General features: G+C 43.5%; 1 protein-coding gene across 3 annotated transcripts in view; it reads right to left on the bottom strand.

Moving 5' to 3' along the window:
• Positions 1–23,893, bottom strand: part of LOC124615590 (superoxide dismutase [Cu-Zn]-like) — a 325,653-nt gene that overhangs the window by 50,949 nt on the left and 250,811 nt on the right. The window lies entirely within an intron of this gene.

The raw sequence follows: 23,893 nt of genomic DNA, 5'->3' as shown, positions 1-23,893 counted from the left end.
GTGAGATGAGGGTAATTTTTAGGCCTACTCAGTCAGTGGGCGGTGAGACTTTTCAAACAGTCGAGCCGCAGGCAAATCAACTTAAGTGGAGACTAGAAGGACGGACAATGTCTTGTTAACGAACACAGAATTTGTCGAGGAAATTTCTCTCCTGTGATAAGATTCTCTTATGCGTTTAATTTGATTATGAGTCTGAACTATTAATGCGTCCACAGATTCAAGAAGAGTCCAGTGTGACGTCTGCTTGAACCAAACTACAGCCTTAGTGAAAAATTGCTAAATGCTTGATTTTCAGTACGCCATCTTTTGTACTTTTGTACGCTTCTAGTACCGTTCGATATAATTTGTGTGACAGGAATATTCATTCCCACATGTACGTCATAGGAAAAAAACGTGAAAACAATTACAAGGATGACTATCGTCGTAATATAAATATGAATTAATACTTTATTTTTGATTAATATTTTTATTGCTTGAGAGATATAAGTACTGTTAAGACCTCCTGTTTCACTGAAAAAGGGAAGCCCTCTCAGACGCGGGAAATTTTTCGGCCAGTGGAGTGGCTTTTACATGAAAGTGGACAGCATTTCTTAGTCCCGCAACATACGACACTAGACAGTCTCGCAGCCTGTCTTCTGGCGTAGGTATACCTTCGATATCGATACTGGAAAGACAACCATTGTGAATATAAATGAAAGATTGCATACAGTTATGGTTCAATTATACTGCACTCTAAGCACAACATATGCACTTTGTTATCTGTGCGAGGTTTCTTCTGCGTAGCTGACACTAGGGGTAGTTGGCCTGACGAAGGAGCAATATCTGTGTGCCTAAACTTTTTATTTCCGGCGTACAGCTTCCATATCCAAGGGGAAAAAATAGACGGACTCTAGCTCTCTGACCTGGTGGTATCGTATGTGTTTGATACCTAAATTTAGAATGACACCTGCTCTATTTTTCTAACCACATCCCGATAGGTGTTAGTTTGCGCAGGCAAAAACACTGACGAAGCCATTAGCCGGTGCGTGCTTGCAGCAGCAGTCAGCACATGGCTCTCTTCTTTTTAACTTGATACAGAATGAAGAGAATATGGCAGTTTTTGCGACACTCCGCAGACTGTCACTACGAAAAGCCACGGATCTGACTGCCAGTGCAGTCACCGAACAGGGAGCGAAAACACGAGCCAGAGTTGATTCAGGTGCTTTACAAACCCACGAGAGCGTGCAACCATAATGGCTTGTTTATGGACTCGTGACGCGTGCAACGGAAATGATTTCCACCGCGCGACGCACTTGCTAGCTATACAGAACCGCCGTTTCAACACGTTGTTATTGGAACTCTACATGCCGTAAGTTTCCTACAACTGATGTAATACAATGTTTTAAAACTGACAAGAATCAGAGATACGCGTAGTAATAACTACAATGTTTGTAATCATAATTAATATTACTGTTAAGGAAGTTTTATAGTAGTTGGATTCGACAGTGGAAACAAAACTTTAGAGCGGTGGTCTCAAAATACAAATAACAAACGATCGCAGTTTGCAAGGTCTTACAGGCACAAGTAAGGGAGCCTGTGGTGTATTTTGCTTAAGTGTAGAATGATGTTGTTGTGGTCTTCAGTCCAGAGACTAGTTTGATGCAGCTCTCCATGCTCCTCTGTTCTGTGCAAGCTTCTTCATCTCTCAGTGCCTACTGCAACCTACATCCTTCTGAATCTGCTTGGTGTATTCATCTCTTGGTCTCCCTCTACGATTTTTACCCTCCACGCTGCCCTCCAATACTAAATTGGTGATCCCTTGATGCCTCAGAACATGTCCTACCATCCGATCCCTTTTTCTAGTCAAGTTGTGCCACAAATTTCTCTTTTCCCCAATTCTAATCAGTACCTCCTCATTAGTTATGAGATCTACCCATCTAATCTTCAGCATTCTTCTGTAGCACCATACTCCGACAGATTCTATTCTCTTCTCATCCAAACCATTTATCGTCCATGTTTCACTTCCATACATAGCTACACTCCATACAAATACTTTCAGTGACGACTTCCTGACACTTAAATCTATACTCGATGATAACAAATTTCTCTTCTTCAGAAACGCTTCCCTTGCCATTGTCAGTCTACATTTTACATCCTCTCTTCTTCGACCATCATTAATTATTTTGCTCCCCAAATAGCAAAACTCCTTCACTACTTTAAGTGTCTCATTTCCTAATGTAATTCCCTCAGCATCACCCGACTTAATTCGACTACATTCCATTACCCTCGTTTTGCTTTTGTTGATCTTCATCTTTTATCCTCCTTTCAAGACATTGTCCATTCCGTTCAACTGCTCTTCCAGGTCCTTTGCTGTCTCTGACAGAATTACAATGTCATCGGCGAACCTCAAAGTTTATATTTCTTCTCCATGGATTTAATTCCTACTCCGAATTTTTCTTCTGTTTCCTTTACTGCTTGCTCAATATACGGATTGAATAACGTCGGGGATAGGCTACAACCCTGTCTCACTCCCTTCCCAACCACTGCTTCTCTTTCATACCCCTCGACTCTTATAACTGCCATCTGGTCTCTGTACAAATTGTAATTAGCCTTTCGCTCCCTGTATTTTACCCCTGCCACCTTCAGAATTTGAAAGAGAGTATTCCAGTCAAGTCGTAGGGTCAGTATTGCCTCACGTGTTCCAACATTTCTACGGAATCCATACTGATCTTCCCGAGTTCGGCTTCCACCAGTTTTTCCATTCGTCTGTAAAGAATTCGCGTTAGTATTTTGCAACCGTGACTTATTAAACTGACAGTTCGGTAATTTTCACATCTGTTAGCTCCTGCTTTCTTTGGGATTGGAATTATTGAATGATAAAACGTCAAAACATCGAATAAGTTCAAAAAATGGTTCAACTGGCTCTGAGCACTATGGGACTTAACATCTGAGGTCATCAGTCCCCTAGACGTAGAACTACTTAGACCAAACTAAGCTAAGGACATCACACACATCCATGCCCGAGGCAGGATTCGAACCTGCGACCGTAGCAGCAGCGCGGTTCCAGACTGACGGGCCTAGAACCGCTCGGCCACAACGCATCGAATAAGTTTCATGAACGTCCTTACAGCAAAGATTGAGCATACTCTTTTCTTCGGTAGCAGTGTTACTAGCTCCCAGCAAATAAACGTCGACGCATAGTTATCATGTGACCTTTCTCAAGTGTGCAGCTAAAGGAAGGTTTGGTAAAATTTGTAGCCAGTTTAGAGCTCATTAGAACAAAAGTTCACTTGCCCAGGAGTGTGGAGGGGGGAAACCATAAAGTCACAGGTAACATACGTCTGAACTGCCGAAGAAGGATTTTGATTTGAGGCAGCGCCTGCAGAATATAGTTTCACTGTGCCACAACCGAGCCAGACGTTCATCGGTAAGACATTAGACTTACATTCGACCTGTACAGGGTTCAGATCCCCGACCGGCTATCCAGACTTACGTTTTTTGTAACTTCGTTACATCAAATGCAAAAGCCAGGATCCTTTTCAAGGATCCTTCCCATTTCATTCCCCATCGAGCGTGGGATAAAACACTAATGAGAGTTCCTTCCAATGTGCCACATCTTTCGCTCCAGCTGCCGACATCTGTTGTTCGAATAATGAAGATTAGCCTGCATCTCGTGGTCGTGCGGTAGCGTTCTCGCTTCCCACGCCCGGGTTCCCGGGTTCGATTCCCGGCGGGGTCAGGGATTTTCTCTGCCTCGTGATGGCTGGGTGTTGTGTGCTGTCCTTAGGTTAGTTAGGTTTAAGTAGTTCTAGGTTCTAAGGGACTGATGACCATAGATGTTAAGTCCCATAGTGCTCAGAGCCATTTGAACCAATGAAGATTAGAAATACGCGTCGAGATTAAGTTGATACCATTTCCGACCTATATGCACTTCAGAACAGCTGGGACGATTGCGGTCAGTTCCCTTCCTACCTACCACTTTCGCCACTCAAAGTACGAAGCGAAAATCTCGGACTAGCAGTGAAAGTGTGTTTGTTATGTCAAAACACACATGTTCAACATAGTCTCCTATTAGATCAATACACTTTTTCCAACTTTTTACCGGTGTGGTTGATTCCATACCTGAACTACGACTCTGGAACGTTTACAATTGTCTAACCTCTTCATTATGCTAAATTAATCTTTAACCCACAAATTTCCTTAGATGTAGGTCTGAGTGGGAGTTTGAGAATGTCAAATCTGGTGAAAGAAGTTTGTTTCCCATTTACAGAGCACTTTTACATTGCATTGTGATGGTGAAGAATGAAATTTTGCTTCTGTATTTCAGGCATTTCCTGATGTCTTTTTGATTCTGTTGATTTAGAAGACTTCACCAGTTGCTTTTTCTCTTTGAAAGACAGTAAGAAGAACCCCTTTCGCGTCACCGAAAACATTGGATATAATTTTCCGATAGACGAATTCAACTTTGCCTTTATAGGTATTCAGCCTCTGGCTTCCATGTAGTACTTGCTTTTGTTCTGGTTTCAACAAATAAGGCACTCTCATTGCGCAAAACTATATCACAGTCAATTCTTTTTCTGACGTTCCTGTGGCATCCACTGTCTGATACAATTTTAATCCCGTTCATCCCAAAGCGTATTGAAGACTTCAGCCATGTTCTCATTTATGTCTGCAGTTGTAGGACGCCTTCCTAAAGCACCATCATAAAGAGCCGTAAAACTACGATTAAATTCAATTGCCCATTTCTTACGAGTTAAAATGAATGAAATGAATCATAAACGAGTTACAAGGAATGAGTTTCTCCGTTGTCAATAAAGCGTCCAGGTTTTTGTCGGCACGGTAATCTAGTTTACCCAACTGAGCAAAAAGAAACACCACGCGGCTATTCCATAAAGCTGTACAAACAAAACTATGCTACAAATCAAAAAATGGTTCACATGGCTCTGAGCACTATGGGACTTAACTTCTGAAGTCATCAGTTTCCTATAAATTAGAACTACTTAAACCTAACTAACCTAAAGACATCACACAAATCCATGCCAGAGGTAGGATTCGAATCTTCGACCGTGGCGGTCGCGCGGTTCCAGACTGTGGCGTCCAGAACCGCTCGGCCACTCTGGCCGGCGCTACAAATCAAATTAACACTTTATTTATGATGTTCAGAATAATGCATCAGCGTAACAAAATCAGTACTTCATTGATATTAACGCTATCTCTGAGACAGAGTGAAGTTCCTAGATTTGGCTGGCACGTGAATACACCTTACCCTTTCATCACTATAATCATCATTTTGAAGTATCAGGCAGCTCCCATCCAGGATAATAGTTAGGACTATGTTTCTATATTTCCTGCATCTATCTATTGTAACACAAAATGAAGATAATTTATTACTTTAAAATAGAAAAATAGTCTATGGGTGAGTTCGAAAACCTGAGCATGAGATCCTAGAACACCAAATAACCGACCTCTGGCAGAATCGGCCAGGAGTTTGCACCTTGTTACTGTCCGCAGCTACGATATTTATGTAGATATATTTTTCCTAATTGCTACACAGCTTGTCGTCTTGCATAGTGGACCAGTCTAAGTACGAGATTAACAACTGCGTCTCAGTATTCCAGTTGTATGCATTTGCAGTAGGCATGAGAATATGCTAGGCAGAGATGCGAGGAATATCTACGGCACATAACTCCGTAAAACTGCTTATGCTCAAAACTAAGTGTCATTGTTTTATTACAACGTAGCAGAAAAGCGCTACGTAAATAAAATTGTCGAGGCGAAAAGTTTTAGAGGCAAAACTATAAACAGAGTGCACAGTGTTTCAAAAAGGCTGGGCCGTTTTCTCAAAACTGTATCTTCTAGATATATAGAGATAGAAACTTGTGGTGAATGTTAACTTACGCGTAGGACTGTAATGTCTCTATTTTCAAAAGAACCATCCAATTTTACTCTGCGAAAATCTTGCACAACAATTGCAACTGAATTGCATCTGCTGAAACAGATAAGGCAGAATACCTTTTCTTCCTGTGTTATTACTATGTCAAATCTACGAGTGAACGATATAGGTAGCTGCACCAGGCAGCAATATGAACTGACAACTTGGCATCAATGTAAACTATGACCTAGCGAGGTGGCACACCGGAATCGCATTCAGGAGGACGACGGTTCAAACCCACGTCGGGCCATCCAGATTTAGATTTTCTATGATTTTCCTAAATCGTTCCAGGCAAATGCCAGGGTTGTTCCTATGAGAAGGCACGTCCGATTTCTTTCCCTATCATTGATACAATGCGAGCTTGTGCTCCGTCTCTAATGACCTCGATGACGATAACGTCGCCTTCGCTCCGTACCCCAGTGTCCAGCATCACTACCTTGCCTGGTTTCCGGTCTTCAGGAAGAAGGGGCTGCCATTTCTCCGCAGGCACTCAGGCACCTCACTGAAAGTGTCCTCAGCAGAGTGGAAGCCGTCATAAGGGCGAAGGGTAGACACTCCCCATATTAATTCTTTGGCATTCCTATCGTGCGACTGTGCTAAGGTGGACAGTTTCCGGCATCATGCAATGATTGGAACTCTTGCACTGACTGGCCCGACCGAATGATATGTATTACCAAATAATGTGATTTCAGACACCTGAAGATGGAATTTTAAAATCCGAAACCGGCCGTGCTTTGCTCAAATATTGGTGCAACTGAAGCGGATCTCTCTAAATTAATTACACTACTGGCCATTAAAATTGCTACACCACGAAGATGAAGTGCTAAAGACGCGAAATTTAACCGACAAGAAGAAGATGCTGTGATATGCAAATGATCAGCTTTTCAGAGCATTCACACAAGGTTGGCGCCGGTGGCGACACCTACAACGTGCTGACATGAGGAGAGTTTCCAACAGATTTCTGATACACAAACAGCAGTTGACCGGAGTTGCCTGGTGAAATGTTGTTGTGATGCCTCGTGTAAGGAGGAGAAATGCGTACCATCACGTTTCCGACTTTGATAAAGGTCGGATTGTAGCCTATCGCGATTGCGGTTTATCGTATCACGACATTGCTGCTCGTGTTGGTCGAGATCCAATGACTGTTAACAGAATATGGAATCGGTGGGTTCAAGAGGGTAATATGGAACGCCGTGCTGGATCCAACGGCCTCGTATCGGTAGCAGTTGAGATGACAGGCATCTTATCCGCATGGCTGTAATGGATCGTGCAGCCACGTCTCGATCCCTGAGTCAACAGATGGGGACGTTTGCAAGACAACAACCATCTGCACGAACAGTTCGACGACGTTTGCAGCAGAATAGACTATCAGCTCGGAGATCATGGCTGCGGTTACCTTTGATGCTGCATCACAGACAGGAGCGCCTGCGACGGTGTACTCAACGACAAACCTGAGTGTACGAATGGCAAAACGTAATTTTTTCGGATGAATCCAGGTTCAGTTCACAGCATCATGATGGTCGCATCTGTGTTTGGCGACATCGCGGTGAACGCATATTGAAAGCGTATATTCGTCATCGCCATACTGGCGTATCACCCGGCGTGATGGTATGGGGTGCCATTGATTACACGTCTCGGTCACCTCTTGTTCGCATTGACGGCACTTTGAATAGTGGACGTTACATTTCAGATGTGTTACGACCCGTGGCTCTACCCTTCATTCGATCCTTGCGAAACCCTACATTTCAGCAGGATAATGAACGACCGCATGTTGCAAGTCCTGCACGGGCCTTTCTGGATACAGAAGATGTTCGACTGCTGCCCTGTCCAGCACATTCGCCAGATCTCTCACCAACTGAAAACGTTTGGCGAATGGTGGCCGAGCAACTGGCTCGTCACAATACGCCAGTCACTACTCTTGATGAAGTGTGATATCGTGTTGAAGCTGCATGGGTAGCTGTACCTGCAGCCGCCATCCAAGCTCTGTTTGACTCAATGCCCAGGCGTATCAAGGTCGTTATTACGGCCAGAGGTGGTTGTTCTGCGTACTGATTTCTCAGGATCTATGCACCCAAATTGCGTGGAAATGCAATCACATGTCAGTTCTAGTATAATATATTTGTCCAATGAATACCCGTTTATCATCTGCATCTCTTATTGATGTAGTTATTTTAATGGCCAGTAGTGTATCATGCCACACTGTAGAGGATGTCCTATTGACCAAATCTCGTGTCTTTAGCTGAAAATGAGCAATAGATTCGAGTATAGGTGCGACCTGGAGTGAAGTATTCTGAACCTACGCTAGCGACGGCTCATCCGTATTCGTTAGGCGTGTTCAGGCGAGCGTACGACACGCGGGAGCGCTGTCGCCAGCGATGCCTGCGGTCGGCGCACACGCACGCAGCCAGTAGCAGGAGAGAGCAGGTAACAGAGGCGCGCGGTAGCGGCTGCGGTGTGGTCGGCCGTGGCCGCAGCCGGCTGTGCCACGTTAATTGCGTGGCCCGCCCGGACGCTCAGTAATCGAGTTACCGCGGCGCTGTAGGTCCGCCGTAATCTGGCGCATGATTTGTGGGCCCGCCCGCGGCCACCGGTAAGAAATAGACTTTGAATAACGACGCCCTGTCCAGAGTTGCCGTCATGCTCTTTACCTTCGAGTAACATCGTATCAGCTGCGCCCCACACGGTAATGACTACCTCATCGTCTTTCTCCCTCTCTCTTCACCCACTCCTGTCTATTCACGCTAACGTAAAACAGCATAAGATTGTAGAAATATAACCCAACAGACATCCTAAAGGAAGCCCACAGTGCACTATTGTTAATAAAAATACTACACTCAGTCAAGTTTCAGCTCTCTGAGACTGCGGACGTGTGTGCAAGTTGCGTTTGCGTGAGTATGTGTGTGCGTGTGTGTATGTCTACTGCTGACAAAGCTATGAGTGTGTGCATCTTTTTATTGTGCCTATCGCGACTCAGCATCTCCGCTATATGGTGAGTAGCAACTTTCCTTCTCTGGTATTGCTACTAACTACGTATGTATATACCCACTTTACTGTGTTATTTGTTCTTTCTCTGCATCTAACAGTCTTCCAGCAAACATGACTTTACGACCTGATATTTTCTACACGGCCGTAACTGCAGCACTAAGTAGACAAATCGTTTTGCGTTCTAGAGACACACACTTGAACCTCCTGTCCAGGAAAAAATAAGCATTAACAGCTTGCTCCTACCAAGCACATTTTTAGGTACTAACCAACCTAACAACATATAACTTGTAACAGCTAAGAGTTATTAGTATAAAAATGGCGTAAATACTGATGTAATGTCTTTCAGTTGATCGTCCTCAGTCACCAAACGACATACCTGCACTTACAGACTTTACACTTTTACACTGTGTGTGTATATAGGGCGTTTCAGAAGTGATGGTCAATATTCAGGGATATGACAGGAATGATCATTCGAAACAAGAAAGTCAAGTAAGCATGGGCTTTAAAACGCATACCTGAAGAGCTATGAGCAATTCTTGATCTTACAAATCTCTCCTACTGGAAGCTTTTTGCTTTCCATATTTTGAAAAGTGGTAGTATTGACCAAAACAAGAAAAAAATGTCCAGTAAACATGTGGTCTAAAATACATACTATAAGAGTTATGAGAACTTGTTCATCTTCGCTCCTTCGAAACACAGCTCTTCTAATGAACAAGTGCTCATAACTCTTACAGTATGCATTTTAGACCACATGTTTACTGGACTTTTTTTCTTGCTTTGGTCAATACTACCACTTTTCAAAATATGGAAAGCAAACTGCTTGCACTAGGAGAAATTCATTACACAGCATCGAAGATGAAGAATTGCTCATGGCCCTCAAGGTATGCGTTTTAGAATCCATGTTTACTTGACGTTTTTGTTTAGAATGATCATTCCCATAATATACCTGAATATTGTTTAGCACTTGTGAAACACGTCACATTAATGTGACCACCTCTTGTGTTCGATGTCAGTTTGAAGTAACCACTCACAGACGGCATGTGGGTAGTAGTAATAGCAGTGGAGCGTATAGAAAGCGTGTCGGGGAGGTGGGTGGGGACGCGGAAAACAATGCAATCCTTGTCATAATGCGGAACGAAGCGATTTTTCTGACGTACAAAAGTGCACGATCATTGCCTTTCGGTTCAAGGGTGCAAGCATTTTCGAAACAGCTATGTTCGCTTGCCACCTTAGCTAAGGTATACCGTGCACAACAAAATGGCGCTAACCAAAACTGGCAACTGTGACACCACTTGCCAGTGACACCTCATGGTCCGTACTCGTAGATGACAAAGTTGAACGATGTCTACGGAGATGAGTACGGGCGAATAGATGTGCAACTGTTGAACAAATGACCGGGCTACCAACTGTGTCTCCTCAACGACCGTTCAGCAAACGTTGCTGCATTGGGCCTCCGCAGCAGCATCCTGGTTCATGCAGCCACGCTGACTCTACATCCATATCAGTACTCCCAAAGCAACCTGACACTGTGTGGCAGAGGTTACCTCTGGTATCGCTAACCGATCTCCCACCCCTCCCTGTTCCACTTACCAATGACGCGTGGTAATTTTGCCAGTCGATAGTGTCTTCTTTCGCTGATACTTACTTACAGACAGCCGCATCATCCGCTAACAGTCTTAAAGAGTTTTCGACGCTTTCTGCTAGATGATTTATATACATCGCAAACAGGAACGGTTCTGACTGCTGTTCATCAGCGACGAAGCCTGGAGTTTGCACACCAATACCGCACCTGAACGTCCACTGACATGAGTGGCGACTGGTAGCCATTTCAGATGAATCGCGTTTCGTGCTCCGTCGGCGAGTAAGACGTGGAACGTCTGAAATCAAACACTCTACAACCATGAGGGGGTGTTATGGAACGGGGAATGTTTTCGTGGCGTTCTCTCGGTGGTCTCGTCATTCTGGAAGGCACACTGGATCAACACAAGTATGCTTCTATCCTTGGGTATTATGTCTATCCATACGTTTAGTTTGTTTTTCCTCGGCACGATGGTGTCTACCGGCAGGTCAATGCAACGTGTCCTACAGTTCGCAGTGTACGTTGTAAGTAGGCTGTCTAGGTTTTTATGTTGGTAACGCCACGTAGCGCTCTGTATGAAAATCAGTGACTGTGCTGTGTGCAGTCTTTGGCTACTTTGCATTGTTGGAAATTTTGCTATTGTAGTGTTGGGCTGTTGGATGTGAACAGCGCGTAGCGTTGCGCAGTTGGAGGTGAGCCACCAGCAGTGGTGGATGTGGGGAGAGAAACGGCAGAATTTTAAGAGCGGACGATCTGGACGTCTGTCCGCCAGAAAGAGTAAATTTGTAATATTCGATATCATGAACTGATATGTTTGTTCTCTGTCAAAATCTTTCATTTGATGACTATGCCTATCAGTAGTTAGTGCCTTCAGTAGTTAGAATCTTTTATTTAGCTGGCAGTACTGGCGCTCACTGTATTGCAGTAGTTCGAGTAACGAAGATTTTTGTGAGGTAAGTGATTCATGAAAGTTATAGGTTATTGTTAGTCAGGGCCATTCTTTTGTAGCGATTGTTGAAAGTCAGACTGCGTTGCGCTAAAAATATTGTGTGTCAGTTTAGTGTTGATCAGAAGAGGTAAAGAGCGAAATGTCTGAGTACGTTCATTTCTGCTCAGCTGTTTGAAAATCAAATAATGTAACGGGATTATCAGCACAGTCATTCATAAACTTTTCTAAGGGGACGTTTCAATGTGCGTGGTTTGGAGAGCGCCCGCATAGATTTACCGTATCCTCTGGTCACGAGACTTCCCTGATTTAAACGCAATCGAGGATCTGCGGGACCACCTCGATCGGGCTGTTCTCGTCATGGATCCTCAAACGAGAAACCCAGTGCAGCTAGCCACGGCACTGGAATGTAGTGGCGCAGCAGGGTATCTGGACTGTTGATAAGTGGATAGGCTACTAGATACCAGTACTGGGTTTAGCGGTTAATCCCTCACCTTCATGACGGTGCTTATATATCCCCATCGGAGTTGCATTATGTCGAATATACGTTGCAGCAACGTCCTCAAGCGGAAATATTTTAATAATTTTTTGTAATGCGTGGCCACAGTCATAATAGATTTATTTAAAGTCATTACCACCATTAGACTGTTGTTTATTTACAGTGTTACATTTACATTTACACAATCATGATTTCGGCTTCAAAGTGCCATTATCAAGTTCAAATGGCTCTGAGCACTATGGGACTTAATTTCTAAAGTCATCAGTCCCCTAGAACTTAGAACTAATTAAACGTAACTAACCTAAGGACATCACACACATCCATGCCTGAGGCAGGATTCGAACCTGCGACCGTAGCGGTCACGCGGTTCCAGACTGTACCGCGTAGAATCGCTCGGCCACCCCGGCTGGCCATTATCAAGTGTTTTAAGTGTTATACAGTGCCTAAGATGACATACTGTCATATTTAAACCTATCTAACATTTGTTCCGAAAGCTAGGAACGTAAATTTTCGGTTCTGTTTTTTGTGTATCTATCGGCTGTAAGTACTGGCCAGCCCCTCTATCTGTTAGTTAGTGTTTGTTTCACATCTTTATATGAGGTTTTCCATTAATCATTTAGACTATCTAATACTGTCGTATTTATCGACCCTTAGACAATGTGTCTAATATTGTATTTTAAATACGACAGTATGTCATCTTAGGCACTGTATAACACTAAAAACACTTGATAATGGCACTTTGAAGCCGAAATCATGATTGTGTAAGTGTAAATGTAACACTGTAAATGAACAACAGTCTACTGGCGGTGCTGACTTTAAAGGGGAAATATTTTGATGGCCCATTATGTAATTACTTGGTTCCAAGTGTCACAACTAGCTCTTAATGCACAAAATATAAAGTTGCGCAGTTCATGAAGAGTGAGAGTGTAGTAGCCTTTGTTGCAATGTTAGTGAGTTACACCCGGCTATCACAAATACACTTCGGAGAAGCTGACAAGGTCACGTTTTCTTAGTCGTAGGAAAAGCAAATGGCAGGGTTTAATTTCCTGGTAAGATTTGGGAAATTGCAGTACCCTGCAGCGATCACCTCCAAAGTTGTTGTAACGGTCCGTATTGGAATACAGTTCAAGTATGTTGGTTTCATACGTGACAAAACTTAGAGAGAGTATCGATCGAATAAAATAAGAGCAGCGAATATGGCACACACAAAATATGGAAAGCAAACTGCATGCTTAATTGAAGAGGGAGCTATATAATGGTATAAAAAAGTGCTGCGCTCCAAGGAAAACGGCGTAAATTCAATTGTCGGAAAAGCTGCTTAGAAAGTCTCGTGAATCGGCTTTCCAGGCGATACTGAGAAAATTCTCCAGCCCCTAATTATCGCAGCGCTCGCAAAGGTAAGTCTAATAAAAAGCTGCCTAGAGCATGGGATCCATAATTGTATCCACTAATATGAGCGAAGCGTCAACAAATACAAGGCACAATTAAAAGTACTCTCCCACACATGTGTCATAGTGATTCTTAAGGGACAGACAGACACAGGTATAGCTATTTCCTGTCGTATCAGTAACAGATAGGATTGCGGAGAGTTAATGCTTCACAATGAGGTGACAAAAGTCACGGGACGCCCCCTAATATCGTGTCGGCTCTCTTCGACGTGGAAGTCACCTGCAGAAATATTGAGCCATGCTGCTTCCATGGCCGTCCATAATTGCGAAAGTGTTGCCGAACCAGGATGTTGTGCATTAATTGACCTCCGGATTATGTACCATAAATGTTCTATGGGATTCATGTCGGACGATGCGGGTGAGCAAATCATTCATTCAGATTGTCCAATATGTTCGTCAAACCAATCGCGAACAACTGTAACCCGGTGACACGGCGCATGGTCATCCATAAAAATTACATGAAGTCCTTGAAAGGCTGCCAACGACCTGGAAGTAGCCGATCATAGCCATTTCCAGTCAATGATTTGTTCAATTAGATTAGAGGACCCGGCCCATTTCACGTAAACATAGCTCCATATCATTATGGACCCACCAGCAGCTTGCGCAGTACCTTGTTGACAATTTGATTACATGGCGTCGGGGAGGGAGGGGGGGAGCGAAGGGGGTGGGAGTGGGGGGACGCTGCGCCACACTCGAACCCTACCATCAGCTCTTACCAAGTGAAATCTAGACTCATATGACAAGCTACGGTTTTCCAGTCGTCTAGGGTCCACGGAAAAAAAGCGCAGGTGACGCCTGTATATAAGAAGGGTGACGCCTGTACATAAGAAGATTAGAAGAACGGATACCAAATTTCAGGCATTGCCCCTAAGAACACACAAGGCAGTGGCCGACAGCCTTCACTTAACACCGGAGAGCAGCGACATTTGCATAGAGTTGTCAGGGATAACAGACAAGCAACACTGCGTGAAATAACGACAGAAATAAATGTGGGACATAGGACGAACGTATCGATTGGAACAGGGAGGGGAAATGTGGCGTTAATGAGCTACGCCAGCAGAAGACCGACGCAAGTGCTTTTGCTAACAGCACGACATCGCCTGCAGCGCCTCTCTCTGGCTCGTGACCATACAGATTGGAGCCTAGATGACTGGAAAACCATGGCCTGGTCTCATGAGTCTCGATTTCAGTTGGTAATAGCTGATGATATGGTTCGAGTCTGGCGCAGACACCACGAATACATGGACTCAGATGTCCACAAGGTAATGCGCAGGCTGGTGGTGGCTCCATAATGGAATGGACTGTGTTCACATGAAATAAAATAGATCATCTGGTCCAAATGAACCATTCATTGACTGAAAATGGTCCTGTTCGGCTATCTGGAGATCATATGCAGACATTCAACGATGGAATTTTTATGGACGGCACTGTGCCATGACACGGGGTCACAGTTGTTTGAAGGACATTCTGGACAGTTCGAGCAAATGATTTGGCCACCCAGATCACTCGACATGAATCCCATCGAAAATTTATGAGACATAATCGAGAGGTCAGTTCGCGCACAAAATCTTGCATCGGTAAGACTTTCGCAATTGTGGACGGCCGTAGAGGTAACATGGCTTAATATTTCTGCAGGGGAGTTCCAACGGCATATTGTGTCCATACCACGTCGAGTTGCTGCAGTAATCCAGGGAAAAAGAGGTTCGACACAATACTAGGTAGTAACCCAAGACTTTTGTCACCTCATTGTATTCGTAAAAAGGGTTACCCTGTGAATTACATTGTTTTAAGATTCAAAAAACCTTTCTTCGGCTGAAGTACAGCGGACATCCTGCTAAACCCAGATTTTCCTTTCTTTTCTCCTTTGAAATAATTAGAATGTCAGCGCCATTTGGAGACACACATCTTATTACTTGTTGTATAGTTCTCAATCTTTATCATTGTTTCCGATCTATGGCTAGACTTGGTTGTTCGCGTGGTGCCTTCTCACAGCCTGCCGTGGTAACTGACAGGGAACACTTCTTCTTTCCTAACGTATTCCTGTTGCAGCACATTTCCGTCGTCGGTTAAGTACAAGCTCTGCAGAACCGTTGGGCGATTTCTAACGTGACACGGAAGAATGCTGTACCGTACACTTTATTGTCGACAGCGCTCTCGAGCGCAGCTTTCGGCTGTTACTCACTTTCTCCCGGCCAGGTAACATGCACTCTCTTGCAATGGTTCAAATGGTTCAAATGGCTCTGAGCACTATGGGACTTAACATCTGAGGTCATCAGTCCCCTAGAACTTAGAACTACTTAAACCTAACTAACCTAAGGACATCACACACATCCATGCCCGAGGCAGGATTCGAACCTGCAACCGTGGCAGTCGCGCGGTTCCGGACTGAAGCGCCTAGAACCGCTCGGCCACCGCGGCCGGCTCACTTGCAATGGTTACATCGTATTGTGCTTTGCATATTATCCGCAGCCAATCTCCTTATGAGAAGAACCAAACAAAATATCTTTTATTTACAACATCTATTTCAGTGTGAAAACATAGTATCTTTCCCCACACTTATGACGCGGAAGTTAAAGACTGAAAATTTTCGCTCTCTTCTTATCCTCGTCATTATAAATCAGAGCTATTTATCGTTGAATGAAGAGTATAATAAAGATACTGTGACATGAGACTGTATGAAGATATTTATATCTCACATCTACATCCATCTATACTCTGTAATCCACCTTACGCTGCGTGACGGAAGGTACCGTATCTTATGTTCCACTGTCGCTTCCCTTTTCCTGCTCCAGTCGCGAAAAGTCCGCTGAAAGAACGACTGCTGGGAAGCTCCGTGTGAGCTCAGTCTCTAATGTTACCTTCATTGCTTTTTCGCGAGATACAGCCGGAGGAATCAATACACTGGTTGACTCTTCGAGGGACTTCAACAGTAAACCTCACCATGATGGAGAACGCCTCCTGCAGCCTCTGACACTGCAGTTGGCTGAGAATTTATGTTACGCTTTGGCGCCTGTTAAATGAACCTGTAAAGAAACGTGCTGCTCTTCTTTGGATCATCTCTATTTTCTCTATGAAGCCTGTCTGGTACGGATCCAATACTGACGAGCAATATTTAAATGCCGGTCGAACGAAGGTTTTGTAAGCTAACTCGTTTGTTGACGGACTACATTTCCTGACGATTCTCCCAATGAACCTGAGTCTGGCATCTGCCTTATCTGCCATTGGTTTTATGTGGTCATTCAACTTTAAATCGTCCCTAACGCATACTCCTAGATATTTTATGTATGTCGCTGTTTCTAGCGCCTATTTTGCAATCGTATATCATACAAAAATGGGTCTTTATTCCCATTTATGAGAAATACGTTGATTCTCTGCAGGTCTTCCTCCATTTCGCTACAATATTATAGTGTTGCGACATCTCTGTATACAAAGAACGTACTGAAACTCCTAGCATTATCAGTGGTAGGTTATGCTAACTAATGGTAATGTGTTGGATTTTCGCTCATGGGTAACCGGTTTGTATCATGACAGCGGAATAAATTTTCTACTCCAGAATTAGCAAGGAGTTATAGAAGAAATTCTAAGAGCTTAAAGTACCGTCGGCAAAGAGATTACAAGAAACAGAGCTATAACATGGACTGAACGAGTTTAGGGAAGGAAAAGGGACAAGGTCTTGTTTAAAGAATCATACAATCATTTACCTGCTAGCGACTTAGACGACCCTCTCTAAGGAACGAGATGTGGGAGCGTGTAGTTGCTTCTCATACGAAAGTCTAGTGTTGAGATACTTATCTCGGCGCGCTGCCTTGTGAACTGAGAACACGAGACACTGATGATGCTGGTGCATCTTCCTGATGATATGTCAGAAGGCTTTCTTCGTGAGCATCATGGTATACGTGTTATTATTACCGATCTCGAAGAAACGTAATGTGTTTCTCTCCTGAAAGGCTTTCGTGTCGACGCATTTTCTAAGGGAATAAATACTACATATTTCAGCCTGTAACTTGCTGAATTTGAGATGTTGGTAACAAAAATTGTACCTGACATGTTTTACGTCAACGCTGGCGGAACCAGCACTGGTGGAATACATTCCAGAAATATCCTAAACGAAAGAAAATGAACAGCTTAGGGCGATAATACTTGTGTACGCAGCGCCCATAATATTGCAGGACATGGAACTTTCTTTTGTGATTCTCGACACAGGGTGGACGCCGACCTTGTAAACAGCGTTTTTGGAGACGCAAATGCCCAGCAATTTCCAAGGCAGATGGCTTCGCTTATTCTTTGTCATTCCGCAGGAATCCCTTGAGCCGCTCCCGTGGAGCTCCAATATATTCCGGACGATGAAATCGTGAATCGATACTCGATTCTGACTATGATTCCATCTGGCCCGTCCTTTCGCGTGCTGGTAAAGCGGCGGCATCGTTGCTTGCCCAGCGCAAACAAGGAGGGACGGCTTCTTTCGCAGCCTCTTCTACCGCCAGGAGGCGCGCTGTCCGCTGAAGCACGGTGTTACCTCCAATTTCCTAACACGTTTACTTCAACTTACTCGCACAACGGCTCATTTCAGACCTAAGTACGTCACTAATTATAACTGTAATGACATGTTCACCACTGTTAAATTACTTCTTTGGCGTCTGCATTTCAAGGCATATTATACAACATTCTTCACTTTGACCATTTACACTCAACATTTTCAGCCTTAGATACGAATGTTTCACGTTGACTGTTCAGGTAAAATCTGTTTCTTGTCGCACTAATCCCTAAGCAGAAAACTCATCCTGTTTTTCTTTAGATTCCTATTCGTCCGTAGCAAATGACACTGCAAAACCCTTACGATCACTGAGTCAGCTATCCTTCAGGCACAATAAACGCTTTTGACGCAGTGTGTTGAAAAAGGTAGTTGAACGTCCGTCATTAGAGACGGTTCACAAGGTCTGATTACGAAAGGATGCGGAAGGAAATCGGTGGTGCCATTCGAAGGAACCATCCTGGTGTTTAACCGTGTGCTTCCCAATGAGAGGCCAGTGTGCTAACCGATGTACTATCTCGCTCGATGCAGTGGATTAGACTTATCTCAAAAGTGCATCTGTTGAGTGCAGGTGAGTGTGTGTGTTCGCAGTGTAACCCAGTGCTTGTCTAATTGTTGCGTGTGGCCCAAGGTTATCAGTCTTGTTTTATAATAATATGTATCTTGTAGCTAACAGCCGAATCCAAAAATGTCAGCTAATACTAAGAGGTTGTTAAGAGTCTTCCAGCTCAAGGTAACAAACAAAAATACTTATAGAGACAGTAATATAGTACGCTGTGTTTAATTTCAGTTGATTTTGGCGAATTCAGCCGTGAGCTAAGTAAGGCTGGTATCTCCCCTCAAGGGCAGAGGGGTAAGTAGCGGGTCCATTGTGGGGTTAGAAGATGTGAGAGGGAGACGGGGCGGGGGAAAAAGGTGTTATTATTTCTCTTCCAGTACTGACTGCGCGACTTGTACGGATCAACTGTTATGGATAAATGTTGACACGGAAGCACCATGGTTTCATGAAAGCGCATTACAGAGACGGCCACCTTCAAGAGCGGTACTAATTTCTAAGAACGAATATAAAATTAAATTAACGCTACTGTAATACAGCGCAATGAGTATAAGAAAAAGACGCTCAAAACATTAAGTAAACATTTGCGATAGTGCCTCATATTGTATAATGCGTTTAAATATAAGGGGCAATCAAATGAAAGAAAGACAGATGAAAAAAGTATTGTAAGTAAACTGTTTGTTATTTCAAAAGTAATCACCATAACTGTTAGTACATTTATCCTATTGTTAGACAAGACGGCCAGTGTCTTTGTGGAAAACTGTCTGCGGGTGGCTACGGAATGATGATAGTAGCCAGGCGTGCGCATCTTCGTCCGAAGAAAATCTACAGCCACGAATGACTTTCTTCAGGACTCCAAAAATACGGAAATCGTGTGAGGAGAGATACTGCATGGAGGATGCGTAAGGGCTTTACAGCGAAACTTCTGCAGCTTAGTCGAAGCAACTTTGGGAGGTCACTTTGTTGGTAGGTTGTTTCGACAACACTGCAGAAATTTCGCTTGGAAACCCTTAATATCCTTCATACACTCACAATCTCTCCCCAAGCGATTTCAGTTTTTTGCAGTCCTGAAGAAAGACATTACTGGCCTGTGCACAATAGTGGTTCCGTAGGTAACCACAAACATTTTTCCATGAAGGCAGTGGCCGTCTCGTCTCACGGTCGGATGAATGTATTAACAGTTATGGCGATTACGTTTGAAACAATAGACAGTTTGCTTTCTTTTTCTATCTGTCTCGTTTTCATTTGACTACTCCTCAAACAATTACTGTTATTAAGCAGTTAATCTTCAGCTCGCACAGCCAGCACAATAACACTTCGCCAGGCAACGAAAGTGTCACAACTTTGGGGGTCGCTGAGGGTGGCAACTGTCTGAAACAGAGAACAGTTTTTTGAATATTGCCGACTTTGGCAATGGGACGGCGCCCTACCTATCGTGCCCTTAGTATGATATGTCTAAAGAGAGGCTATAATTAGTAATAAGATCGGTACAAATGCTGCCCAAGGCGCCGTCCCACAATGTCAGCACTAGCTCTGGAACAAAAAAGTTTGACGGCCACTGGTGGAGTTTTATGTTTGTATGGTATGATTACGAGAGAAGGGACAGAGTGAAACGCGTGCAGCCTACTAATTTCCAATATTGCCAAACGGACCGCCACGTCACCATCCGACGGCCATGTCACTACCAACAGAGTCAGATGCCCCCAATCCATGAGACACTGTGGAGAGGTCTGGAATCGAACTCACGCCAGTGGCACAAATTCTGGTGAACAGAAACGGTACGCCACCTCCTTAACTCACCAACTCGGCCAAATGCTGGTGGTAAAAATTTCTCTCATCGTCTGCAGAGGAATCGGCTACATCCGAGTAGAAGGCCACAGCTGAGGCGTGCTTTAGCGACCTCGGTTGCAGAGGCGGGTAACTATTCGATAAAACCGCAAGCTTCCGCAACAGGTCAGAAAACCACAGAGGAATTACTTGGAAACGAACTATGTATTGTCTGTGTGTGTTTGTGTTTTGGATTTGGTGAAGGGACGGGGGACTGTGTAGATTAATTTTCTCTTCGCGTCTTATTTTATTTAACTTGTGGTCTAAAGTACATTCAGCAGTAACTACATACTTTTGAAATCTGAACCTAAGGGAATCGTTGCTTTCGAGGAGTAGTTTCAATTTGAGATCAGGCCATCTCAGTTTTAAATTGCTTGTACATTTGCAAGATCTAAACTATCTTATAACTATAAAGTTTGTGCAACGTACACCCTTGCCACTCGCGGACGAATCACTTACCGAAGTGGCTCCGCAGACATGTGTCAAAGCTCCAACCTGAAGGTACTGCCCTCCTACTTTTCAAGCACAGCAAAGGCATTTTTTACAGCAAACGTCCCCATTGTCAAGTAGGCCACGTGCCATTTTTTTCTGTTTTGGGTAGAACCACTTCGTTTCGTACACAGAACTTCTACAAATTCTTCAACTTCAGCTGTGTTGCTGTGCTTCTCACACCTGAAACACTGCTATTCACTTTTAGAGGTTTAACTCTATAAGCGCAGAGAGAGAAGCTTAAAAAAAATGTTGATTTTAATCCGTTTATTTAGTTAAACGACACAAAATGCAAATCCGGTGAAATTAATAAGTAAAAGCTTTTACTGGGAGGAACTAGCCAGATGCTTTGTTAGCAAATTTCTCAAAAATTTAGCATAAATTTAGTTAGGTTTAACCTTATTTCTCCTCTGTCAGTGATATTCAATCTGTTTACTTTCTATAAGAAGATTGGCAATCTCGCTGAAACCCCTTTCCACGAGGATTCAAGGAGGAACAGCTATCAAAAAGTTTCTCGCGGTGGTTTATAATATAGGCAAAATAACAGGTGTGACTCTGAAGCCAGAACTACTGACATCCTTTTCTAAACTGTACCATAAGTTCTTCTTTATCGCTAATTCCGACCAGTTTTCTTGTAATACGACATCTTTGTATGGATTGGTTTAGTTAGGTATTCCCATAACTATAATATCCTCAAACCTGGTTTCAAAGTCTGTGTGAAGGGCAGCTAAATGTTGAACGAAGCTTATAATGTCGTCATCCTGGCAGATTGTTTGTGTCAGATTGAGAAACTGAAAAAATTCGGGCCGGTCAATGTTTTGATTCAATAATTTAATACTAGCAAGAAGATCTGGAGTGATGGGTTTCGTTTTCCTCATATTTAGACCGTCACCTTTTAACTGCGGTGTTAACCTCTCTAAATTTGGTAAAGAGATCTGTTAAATAAGCAATGTCTGGATTTCATTTGATTAATGTTTCTTTTATCATTGGATCTTTGGTACCCAAAAACTCTTAAGAGAGTCTAAAAAAATAGTGAGAAAAACAGAAGCCTTTTGACAGCCAGCGCACTTTAGTGTGAACGAATAACCGATTAAAGTTCTCATTTTCTTCACGTACCCTCGCGAGGTAGTCCCGCCGTCTGAGGAAAATTGCCGCGGTTCGCGCGGCTGCCCCCGTCGGAGGTTCGAGTCCTCCCTCAAGCATGGGAGTGTGTGTGTGTGTGTGTGTGTGTGTGTGTGTGTGTGTGTGTGTGTGTGTGTGTGTGGTTTTTTTGTCTTTATCGTAAGTCAAAGTTAGATTCAGTAGTGTGTAAGCATAGGGACCAATGACATCAGCGGTTTGGTCTCATAGGAACGTACCAAATAATAATAATAATAATAATAATGCTTCGCATAACAGCGTAAATAGCTTAGAATTCAACTCGTTGCTTCAAATTTTATTTACTACTTTAATGGCTGTTTGTATCGAACAGTTATTAAACTTGATCAATGGCAGGCAAGGTAAACTATTCCCCGATTGTATACCGGTTTCCAGATTTTGCTATAAGTAGCAAAATGTTGTAAGATGCCCGAAAATCATCACAACATCTGCTTGTGAAAAATGTTACATTAGCGCCTTAGGTTGCTGGTAAAATAATTTATTTATGCAACCAGTTTCAGCCGTCGAACCATCATCAGGTTCATAAAAGTACACCTCCGTAGACTCCCGTTTACATCTAATGCACACCCAGTTTTGTTTTTCGCTGATATGGACTCCTTGCAGGTTGGAATCGACTCCCAGAGGTCGATATATGGTTCAAATGGCTCTGAGCGCTATGGGACTCAACTGCTGTGGTCATCAGTCCCCTAGAACTTAGAACTACTTAAACCTAACTAACCTAAGGACATCACACACATCCATGCCCGAGGTAGGATTCGAACCTGCGACCGTAGCAGTCGCACGGTTCCGGACTGCGCGTCTAGAACCGCGAGACCACCGCGGCCGGCAGAGGTCGATATAAACCACTTTCGGAATCACTGCTTTATAGCTTTCTGTTTCTGGCCTAGCGCCCGTGAGAGAAAATCTTACATTGGAAGAGGCAGGTTGTGTAATGTTCCCGGTCGGGACACATCCTTCAGTCTATGACGACGTTTCAAAGCTGCAATCACGCCGCTGCAGAGCAGAAGATCCTTTCTGGCATTCGTTAAACTTCTTGGGAAACATCTGCGATGATTTGTTTTTAGTTACTGATGCTCAGCTGAGTCAGCGCTTGGCATACTGGGAACATAACGTTAAACGCTGACAAGAGAAACAAGCATCGGCTACGTGCTTACTTCTACACGTACCCGCCACACGTCAGTTAGCCATTGCATTCAGCGATGACGCGTGTGAAGGACAGCTCCCTTTATCTTCCGCCCATGATAATATCTCGTATCCAGAAGAAAAGTAGTAAACCTTTAAAAACTTTTGTAGTGGAACGTTTTCTGAAATTTAATTTTGATGTTGAACGCCATCCCTTTAGAGTCTATCTAGACCTTTCTTATCGTCTCTAGTTGCACTAATACTGAGTAACAAACTCAGTCAGAACGATCCGAGTATTTGCCAAGCTGAAGGCATTATGCCGATTTTCGATTGGAACACATTAGAGAAATAATGGAAGTGTTAAATGATAATTATTACTCCAATGTTTGAGGATGTAAATCCGCAGACTTCGTGCTCGATGTTCTTTAACAACGACAGTTTCGTGATACTCTAACAAGAGAAGAAGTTGAAGCCACTATAGTCATTGCAAGCGTGCTAACAATGATCTGCTGCTTTGATAGGTCCCCCCTTTCTTTTCTGTTTATCCGTTTGTGTCAAAAACTAAAGAGATAAGATACCGAATTACTATAGTCAGTAATACTGAGATTACACTTTTTTAAATCTAAATTGTTAAGTAGCTTGTAAACACACAAAACTGCAACTAGACATTTTTTGAATCGGAAACTTTTTTAAATTACTCTTTTATTCCCTAAGCTAGGTTTCGAACCTTTTCAGGCTCATCTTCAGGTGGTGCACATGGAAACTACATGACTATTTCGTAGCATGATGCTCGGCAACGGCCTGCGACACTAAGTGTGGCTTTTCTAAGTGGTATCCACGTG

The sequence above is a fragment of the Schistocerca americana genome, chromosome 1 (genome assembly GCF_021461395.2).
Source record: "Schistocerca americana isolate TAMUIC-IGC-003095 chromosome 1, iqSchAmer2.1, whole genome shotgun sequence".
Taxonomy (NCBI): domain Eukaryota; kingdom Metazoa; phylum Arthropoda; class Insecta; order Orthoptera; family Acrididae; genus Schistocerca; species Schistocerca americana.
The sequence above is the reverse complement of the archived record's forward strand: the minus strand, read 5'-3'. Positions and strand labels throughout refer to the sequence as shown.